At 29.6% G+C, this 10,772-nt stretch overlaps 1 non-coding gene across 1 annotated transcript; it reads left to right on the top strand.

The window, feature by feature from the left end:
- Positions 1–8,897: 8,897 nt before the first annotated feature.
- Positions 8,898–8,969, top strand: Trnaa-cgc. Its single transcript has one exon. It is a non-coding gene; the product is annotated as a tRNA-Ala (tRNA).
- The last annotated feature ends 1,803 nt before the right edge of the window (positions 8,970–10,772 follow it).

Genomic DNA, 10,772 nt, shown 5'->3' with positions numbered 1-10,772 from the left:
TATAAAAGCTTACACCTGGTTGGGGTAAAAGAACCAACTGAACCTCTACCTTTCCAAAAGTGTAAAAAATAAAAATTAGCAAATAAAAAAGTTTATTAAGTTAAAAAAATTATTTTACAAGAGATAATTTAAATATATCAAAAAAGTTATTCGAAATTTGCTGATGAATATTTGTGATAGAATACCAGATCTAAGTTATATATATATATATATATATATATATATATAATTTGGAGAAGTTTGTTTTCATAAAAATATCCGATTCGCTAATTTTATATTTTCTTGACGTTTCAAGCCATTCTAAATCGAGTGACACTAAACTGCGAAAAAATATGTGTATGTGTGAACAGTTTTTTTTATCTTAAATCGACGTTTTCTCAAAAACGGCTGGACCGATTTCAAAAATTTAAAAGCCATTCGATGCATCTTGATGAGGACTATCGTTTGTCAGTTTTGTGCGACGATCCGCCGAGCCGTTTTCTCGTAATAAGAAGAAAATTGGAATTTTTTTTGTCCACGTTTTAACTCGTAATTCTGAATCGATTTTGAAAATTCAAAAATCATTCGAAAGATATTGATTGGGAATTAACCAACTTAGTTGCTGGTAAAGACTCGCTGGCACAATTTCTTATAATTAACTGTTGAAAAAAATTTTTCGACAATTTTCATGATTTTTTTTAAACGATAGATAGTATGGTGTTCTAGCTCATACTAAAATAAGACTCTACGACAAGTCCTTTAATTCAAAAAATTCGTCAAATTTTGCAAAAATTAGTAAAGTTTTTTTGGCGTTGTCAGAATTAGACATTTCATCGACGTGTGCTCAAAAACGTCTGAATAGATTTCAAAAATTTAATAGCCATTTGATGTATCCCTATGAAGACTTTCGTTATTCAGTTTTGTTCGATGATCGGCCGAGCCGTTTCTTTGTAATTAGCAAAAACGTGTAAGACCTTTCGTCCACATTTTAGATCTTTTTCCGAATCTATTTTAAAAACTCAAAAACTGTTTGAAAGATATTGGTTGGGACCGAGACTTTTCCTTGTAACTATCTGTTAAAAATTTTTTTGACGATTTTTATGAATTTTTTTTGACGATAGATATCATGGTCTTCTAGAACATACTGAAATATTACGGCCCTACGGCTAGTAATTTAATTATAAAAATGCAGCAAAGGTTGGAAAAATATCATAGTCAAAATTTATGTGTGTGTTAGAAGTTGCATTTATCATGTGATAAGTAAAACATTGTCAATTTATTAAAATGTGGAACAATAAACTACAATTTTACAACAGTCACGTGTCTGTGCAATATAATTAATATAATTACAGATAGTTCAAATGTTTAAGAAAATTCAATTGGAAATCGAATAGTTAAGATTTAATTGAAAGCAAAAATTTGATTTTCAAATTAAACAGTTGAAAATTAAATCTAATTATCTAAATCACAAGTTTTTGCAACATGTTACTTTCAACTAGTTTATTTTTTAACTTCCCGTAGGGTAGTTATAGTAATGGGCCGAAAATCGAAAATGAAAATTTTTGCATTTCTCGACGTATTGAAGGTTTCTGAACATTTTAACATACCTCAGAAAAAATGGATGTATGTGTGTGTTCTGTATGTCCGCATTTTTTCGTCAACGTTTCCGGGCACGGATCAACCGATTTGAATGATTCAAAAAACATTCGACTCCTATTGATTGGGAGATGTGCTGATTAGTTTTTGGCAAAGGCAGGTCCAGAAGTTACGAAGATACGGAGCAAAGAGTGCAAAAAATACAAATCGAGTTTTTGAGAGTACGGAGTATCCAATTTAAATTATCTAAAAAACAGTCAATTTGTAATGATTGGGAAAAGAGGTGATTAGTTTCTAGCAAAGACAGGTCCAGCCATTTTGAAGATACAGAGCTAAATATGCAAAAAATTGCAGTTTTTGAGAGAACTAAGCGTCCGATTTGAATTATTGCTTTTAAATAATTGCTTTTGGAAAAAAAAAATTTTTTCTAATTTTTTTTCAAGATTTTTTTTTGTATATCGAAAATAATTCAGATTTTAATTTTAATTTTGTTCTAATATACTTTAAACAAATAATTCCAACTTTGCAATTCAGTTTATATAATTTTTATAAATATTAGACAGTGTTACAATATTTATAAAAATCTATATGAAATCATTTAATATTCCTCGATCATTTTGTTACCGTACGGGAAGCTCCAGCAATTTGCCTTAAGGCACGATGCCATACACCACTAGTTTATATTATTATCAGTTTATTACAAAGGCGACGATGCTCTGAGTATCAAATACCCTAAGACGTTTTGTTTTGACGGACTCTGGCCAGCGATGTCTGGACACTCCTGCGTATCGCGGTCTAATTACTTGGGCTCGTTAAAGGGTTGCAATAATACTACCTAAACCGCCTAACAAAGCTGAATCCCTGCCGTCGCTCTGGTCAAAGGACTTAATGGCTAAATCCCTCCAGGTAATGAGGTGCCCCGACATAACTACATATATTGACCATCTCTACACACTGACCGGCATCAGTAAACAATGTATGTTGCATTTGAGGATTAATCTCTTCATGTACTTTAAGCTCATTAACGTGAAAATGCTGATTGACTGACATCGTGATAATGAGATTATGTCAAATATTAAACAATCCTTTTGCATTTTGTTGTATTATTTAGTTAATTATATACCATATACAATGCTGCCTGAAAACAGCTCAAAAAATATTGATTGAAAACATTTAATTATATTTTCGACTAAACTTTGGGCCTTACATATTATATATATATATATATATATATATATATAAAATGTTAAAATTTACTCTAAATATTTCTACTATCAGTATAAATTTTTGTACTTCCGAATATAATTTATAATTTAAAAAAATTCATGCTTTTCAACCTAATTAGGTTTAGGTTATAATGTGTGTATTTAACACGAATATGAACATTTCATTATAAGATAAAAGGATGTTTTTTGTAATAGTTATCTATCATTACCCATAATATTATTACCAGGGCAAGCATTTTTTTAACCTGATCTGATTAAATATTTAACTAGCTGTAAGTGGAATTCTGTCTTAAGGCAATTAAGGCATCGTGCCTTAAGGCAAATTGCTGGAACTTCCCGTACCAAAAATTATTTTTTTAAAAACGATTAACATTTTTGAAAAAAATTTGCTTCGAAAAAATTAGAGAGAAACTATAAATTTGACAAAAAATTACTTTTTTCAAAAAAAAATTTTTTTTGAAAACAAAATTTTTTTGAAAAAAAAAAAATGTTTTTTTTATTTTGACATACTTTGGAAATTCTGAACTGTTTTTTAAAGCAATCGTACTGCTTTATCTGCATAGAGACAAAATGTAAAAGCGCGCAACTGCCGCCGCCGTCTAACGGATAAGCATTGGTACGGAACCCATAAAAATGTAAAAAAAAAAATTATACTTATTGTTAAAATCTCCTATAAAATATCTGATAATTTGATGTGCATATGTCTAATGATCATTTTTGACCGCCAAATGGCATTTTTTTTTACTTTTATCATTAGATCTCCGAAACCGCTAGACCTGCCTTCATGAAAATTTGATTAGTTCTTCATCTTGTCAATACAAGTAAAATGTTTTTTGAATTATTAAAATCGGACGCTCCATTCTCTTAAAAACTGAGTTACCGTTTTCGGCACTTTTTGCCCCGTATCTTTGGAACGGCTGGGCTTGCCTTTGCGAAAAACTAATCAGCACGTCTCCTTATCAATACGAATCGAATGCTTTTTGAATTATTCAAATCGGTTGATCCGTGTTCCCGAAATCGTCGACGAAAATTTGTATCCGCACATACATACACACACGCACATACATACATACATACACACACACACACACACACACACATACATCCATTTTTTCTAAGGTATGCCAAAATGTTCAGAAACCTCTGAAACGTAAAGATATATAAAAATTTTCATTTTCGATTTTTTTGCGATTACTATAACTTACCCTACGGGAAGTTAAAAAAAAAAAATAATATTTTTTTTAGTAAGGGAGACTAAGTACGGTTGTAGTAGAGAACGGTAGTGACTAGAGAATGCAATACCTGTATAGCGGTATACCAAAATTCCAGTATACCGATCGATTTTTTGGCGGTATTAATATCGGTAGTTACCCTAAAAATACCGATATTTTCGGTATTTTCACATAAGCGCTAGTTGATACATGTTACATTCGAGTTTAAATATTTCGGAACAAATTTATCTTTAAATTTCATAATTGCATGACAAGATATATCTTTCAGTGGCTCTATAATATTAACAAATGTCAAAATATTATCTCGACTCGCCATTAAACGGAATATTTATTGCTTCATATCTTGTCTAAGTAAATAGAATTGAATTAATAAATAATGATGCTTTTTTAATCTTATGTAAAAATTTAACTGTTTTTTAAAGTGACATTTGCGCCAAAATATTTTATACTGCTTATCCAAGAAAAGATTAAATATGCCTTCAGTTACCGCGGTCAAAAATGTACAGTTAAACTATCTAAGAATATGGGTACGAGAAGGTTTTTGAAAATTTAAATTATTTTCGGAGATATATACATTTTACTGACTCGGTCTCCAAACTGGTTAGACAAGGTCTAATCGGACAAAAGATATTAGGAAGTCATTAGACCAATTTAATACAGTTTATCGTCATATGAACTATCAATTCGATGAAAAGATTCAGAAACTCAAAACAATAATGCATTTCTGAACTCGTTGATTTGGATTTTCGGATTGAAGTTTATTTATATGGTTCAAACAAATGTCCTCGACATTTTCGACAGTATGGAATACCCGATTTATAAAATTGAAAAATCATTCGGTTCGTACTCGATCGCGAAGCGTTTTTGCAAAAGACATGTTGCCGTTTCGGAAGTATGGAGCCCAAAGGGTGTAAAAGGTTATGCAGTTTTTGAAAGAACGGATCATCCGATTAGATTAATTCAGAAAAACATTTTGCTTGAGTAGACGGTGTGCAAAAAATGCATTTACTGAAAAATTTCAAAAAAAATCAAATTTTCGAAGTTTTTCATCATTAAAAAAAAAAAAAATTTTGAAAAATTAAAAACAAATATATATTTCTTACAAAAAATTGAGAATATTTCGAAAATTCCACAAAAAATCGAATATTTTCAAAAATTTCCAAATTCTCAAAATATTTTAATTCCAAAAAATTTCAAACTTCTGAAAAAAATTCTAAATTATCAAAAAGATCAAATTAAAAAAAAGGACTCTTGTAAACGTACACATAAGTTGTTCATAAAATACGCCCAATTTAAAAAGCACTTATAAGTTTACAGTAAGTAATAAATAATAATCTATTTGAAATTATTCAAAACAATTATTGATTATTTTCATTCCTAGAATGTTTAATTAAGGTACAGGAACTTCCAGCAATTTGCCTTAAGGCACGATGCCATGCGCCCCACTAGTTTTCTCTTTATTTGGCATCTCAGGTAAAAGAATCTGAAGAGAGTTGGCGGTCCTCTTATTATTTTACTCAATTCCATACAGCGGTCGCTCTATATGTATATTCTTTGCAAATCTGTTCCAATTCCCAGCATTGCTCGTGGCCAAATCGGTAGCGCGTGCGAGAAATAATGCGAATAATGTTGGTGCAGGTTCGAATCCCAACGCAAAGTCAATCAAAAAATGAATCCGTCGCAAGTCTGAGTTATTAAGAGAAGCATCTTTCTAATTCGAGACTTATAGACGAAAATAATTTAGGGGTACATCGAGGAAGCGAACTGAAAGAGTTAATACTCGCTTTGCGAAAGTTACCCCACAATTAACAATTCTAATTTTAATGTTATTCGCATCTTTGTCAAAGTAAGTTATAAATTTTATCATTGTTATGTATACCTTTTCTATTTACTTTTGCATCAGATACAAATCAATTTTTCGTTATATACATTCATAGCCCAGACGTGCCTAATCAAATAGTATTTTATATATATATATATATATATATATATATATATATATTTACAGGGTGTCCCAGAGTTTGACGTGATGCTAAAACAGGGTAATAGTATGAACTTAACTTAAACTTTGGAACTATGACCGTGAATTACATTTCGAGGACTACAGTTAAAAAAAATACGACGATTGCCCCATATTTTCAATAATTAAGACTTTTTGTTGAACAATGAATTAAAAATTTAAGAAATCTACTTCATCTATTCTCAAGTCCTTCTTTAAGAAAAAATTACTAAAGTGTGTCGACAAGTTTCATCAAAAGTTGTTGCATTTAATCAAGACTGAAAAAGTTATTGGTACTTGAAAATTTTATTATTAAAAAATTTCGAATAAAAAAGTAAAAACGTAAAAATGACATGATTTTTTCTAGTACATTCACTCAAAATGCGAGAAATATTTGAACTGATTGTGAGTGAAATGTACTAGCAAAAAATCATGTCATTTTTAGGTTTTTAGTTTTTACTCAAAATTTTTCAATGATAAAATTATCAAATTTTTACCATTTTCCAATTCTGATTAAATGCGCCAAGTTTCGATAAAACTTGCCAACACACTACAGTACAATTTTTTACAAAGAAAGGCTTTTCCAAATTGACTGATTTAAAAAAAAAAATCATAGTTCAACAAAAAGTCTTAGTTATTGAAAACTTGGGGCAATTGTGATAATCTTTTGGCTGTGGTTCTAGATATGTTATTCACGATTATGGTTTTAAAGTTTAAATGAACAAAATTAGTAAAAACTAACTACAAAAACGGAAAATAGGTCATAATTTTTCACCAAAGTTATAGGTTGCACTTAAAAGCTCATGATTTTCAAACAACGTGAAATTTTTTTTCTGATTTTTTTCAGAATAGTTAAGTCCATACTACCACATGACGTCAAGATCTGGACGCCTTGTATATGAATTAAATATTGAAATATTTTTTTTACGATTCGTACTCTGGAATAACTTACTAAAATATTACAGGCCTACAATAAGCGGTTGAATTTAAAATGTCAGCAAGCTTTAAAATTTCTCTGCATGCTTGGGTGATTCTAATCAGAATCTATGTCAAAGCATCTATAGTATAGAATATAGATTCTATACGTTCTGTGGTATTGGTAGGTAATGATTACAATTTTTGTCAACACTTAAATTAAATAAATTTTGAAAATACAAACAGGATGCAATGAAACGTAATTAATTATTATAAACAAATTAATTTAATTTATACATACACTGATATTATAAGTACGTTACGACAACATGTAGACAACTCCTAGTTAGTTCTTGGTGCGGCTGTTGACACGCGGCCGACAGTGCCATATTCACAATAAATCTATCTCCAATTTAGCGACATAGTAAAACCAACTAATTAGTGATCCCTATCGATAGAAGGATCCAAAGAGCACTTTTTGCCACTGCCACCGAATTAATGTTTCAATCAAACTGTTAAGTAATACAATATACAATGTAAACGAAACTATTGTTTAAATAAAACGTTTTAGCATAGAGAAACGATATATTCTCAAAGACTTCCCCAGTCAACGTGTTAATTAAAGTAAAATCTTTATTTTCGAACAGTTGAACATTTCATCAAAATAGATAATTCTTATTCTTGTTGATTAAGTCGAGTATTTACACATGTCGAGTAGTTTACGCAACTAGCCTTAAGGCAAACTGCTACTTACAAGTAGCTAAGTAACTTTTGGTATCTTAAATAAAATATGAATGAGAAAAATCAGCAAAACAAATAAAAAATATTAAGTTTTGTTAAATAAAATAAATAATGATATGGCGAGCATAGCTCTTTGGTAGCGTGTTCGATTCACACGACAGGGGTCTTCGGATCAAATCCTGTCAATGACATAGAATTTGTTAAAAAATAATATGTGTAGTTAATTTGAAATCAAATAAAATTGTGTTTGTTAAATAGAATTTGAATAAAAATTAAGAAATAATAGGAATAACAAATTCGAAGAGTTGAATTTGAATTAGGAGTAAGAAGTGGAATATTGGAACTTGAAAGAAGAATGAAGAAAAAAATTGAATGAAGCTGAAAATTAAATAGAATTAAAAATTTGAAAAAGAGCAAGAATTGAGGAAAATAAGAAAAAGATTAAGAAGAATATAGAATAGGTTATGTATCCTATTCTATAGATTGAAAATGATATAAAAATTAGAATGTAACTAAATAAAAGTGTTGTAGGTGGCTAAATGATCAGAGTAAGCGAGGCAAAATAAAAAATTAAAAAAAAAAATAATGACACTTTCTCTAATAAAAATAATTTTTAATGTTTCGATTTGTTTTATGACAAAATTTTGTCAGGGTTGCATGAGAGCAGTTACAACAGCCTATTCACTAAGTATCCTCCTCGTGCAATACTTTTTGGTTCAGACGGTTCTTTCTCGTCGATGCCTGGCTCGATTTTGGATTTTTCCGTTTTTCTTGGTTTCTCAAGAGCGGACTTGGGTGCATATGTCGTGGGGTCATCCGCTCGTAATAAGGCTTCCATTCTGCTTGAATCCAGATAACCACGTTGGCTGGATACGCTGCTTTCCTGGACGACAGCTGCTTTAAGCGTATCATCCTTTTCGCTGGACTGAATAGATGGTATCTCCCCTGGGTCGCTTAATAGCAGTTTCATCGTGTCTCTTTGTTTTGACGCCATATTTGAAACTGATAAAAAAATACTTTTTTTTTTTTAATTTTGATTAAATTTTTTTAAAATATTGTTTTTTTTGTGATTTGATGTGTGTCAGATGGTCTTTTATTTCGTAAGGAAAATTATGTGTAGGCTCAATTATTAATATCGCAATAGCGTTGCATTCATTTTTTTGACACATTTTGAAAAATTTAAATGCAAAAATAAATATTTTTCACGAAGGGGTTGTAACTCAGGGGTAGAGTGTCCGCTTCGCATGCGGGAAGTCCTGGGTTCGAATCCCAGTGTCTCCATAACGTTTTTATACACATTTAAATATCTAAAAAATTATAGATATATAAATACTATTAATGTTGAAATTTCAGTGAATTATTTATTAAAGCTATTAAATAAAATTTAATACCTTTAAATTAAATTTAACAACAAACATCGAATCTGTAATCTTATTGTTAGAAAATGTTGAGTTTTTTCAGAATTTTAATGCAAAATTAGTAGAGTGGTGTTGTGTCTTTTGGCTAATCGAGCCGAGATAAAATGAAAGCATCCGGCGACCCTTATTTCATAAAAACTATTATCAAACATTATCGTTTTTTTTAAATTAAATTTTTCAAATAATAAAAAAATGGTTGTGTAAAAATTTTGAAATAAATTGCTTTTTTGAAAATTTCAAAAAAAATTTAAATGTTGGAAACTTTTGAAAATCTTGATTTTTTATATTTTGAATATGATCGATTTTTTTTTGTAAACTTTTAATTTTTTTAAATTTTTCAAAATTTTTCAAAAATTTGAAATGATCGAAAATTTTTCTTGGCATCAGAGAATCTTTATTTCCTAAAATATTATGATCATATTTTATCGACTTTTTTATATTTAAAACAACCAAATTTTTCAAATAATTTTCAAAACTGGTTGTTTAAACATTTTGAAATAAATTGCTTTTTTGATTTTTTTAAAATATTTAATTTTTTTTTTTGAATTTTGAAAATAATCGATTTTTTTGTGAACTTTGAATTTTTTTGATTCTTTTAAAATTTTTCGAAAGTTTCAAACAATCGAAAATTCGAGATTTCAAAATTTTAAAACTGTGCCTTCCTTGAAATGCAATCATTTCTGCTCACCGTCAATACTTAAAATGTTGTTTGTATCATTCTAATCAGATGATTGAGTTCTCTTAGAAACTGCATGAGCACTGTTTGTAGTCTTTGCACTGTTACTCCTAAATGGCTGGACCCGCTTTCCGCGAAATCTAACCATTACGTCTTCTGATCAGTACGAAATGAATGTTTTTTTGACTTATTCAAATCGATTACACGATCCGATAAGATTGACTCATGTGAAGGAGATTTGTTTAAACTATATAAGTGTACTCCAAAAATGAAAAATCTTGGTATAAAGCTCAAAAAAAAAATGATACAAAATGTCTACTTGTTATTAAAATTTTCATTATATATCCGATAATTTGATTTGCATATGTCTAATTATCATTTTTGACCACCAAACGATATTGTTTTAACACTATTACTGGATCTCCGAAAATGCTGGACCTGACTCCCCAATTTTTTATTCTTTTTTAACATTGTTAACAGCAATCAGAATATATTGCTGTTTTATGGCTGTTTGGTTCAATATCAACTCAAGTAGTATTTTACTTAAGTATAAAAAGTTGGCATGGTATAACCCTTCAATGAAGATTACTAGTTACTTAAAGAAGATCTGCTGGTTGTTTCTTGAGTCTTCTTTCCCAAAAAAATAATCAATCTTTCATTTCATCAATACCAGTAATTGGAACTTTAAATCGGACGCTCCATTCTCTTATATATTTATTAGGGTGATCCTTAACAAGGACATATTTGAATTTCTTTGCTCCCAAGGGCGCCAATGCTTTCAAATTAATAAAAAATTAATCTCTAATAGTATTAGCTCTTAATATAAACATTTAGATAGAGCGCACGCCAATTAAAAGTTTCTTATATTTGTTATTAACATACGCTTTAAGTAAATTCTTGCGCCATCTGTATAGTATTCCTGAACATAAATATTATGACACATAAGAATATTTGTAAACCACTTAACCTCTCGGTTGATCCGTGTTTCCG

The sequence above is a fragment of the Ctenocephalides felis genome, unplaced genomic scaffold, assembly GCF_003426905.1.
Source record: "Ctenocephalides felis isolate EL2017-DRISC unplaced genomic scaffold, ASM342690v1 CF-g0.4_SCAFFOLD_01886, whole genome shotgun sequence".
NCBI classification, from domain to species: domain Eukaryota; kingdom Metazoa; phylum Arthropoda; class Insecta; order Siphonaptera; family Pulicidae; genus Ctenocephalides; species Ctenocephalides felis.
Note: the sequence above shows the minus strand (reverse complement) of the source record. Positions and strands in the feature narration are given on the sequence as shown.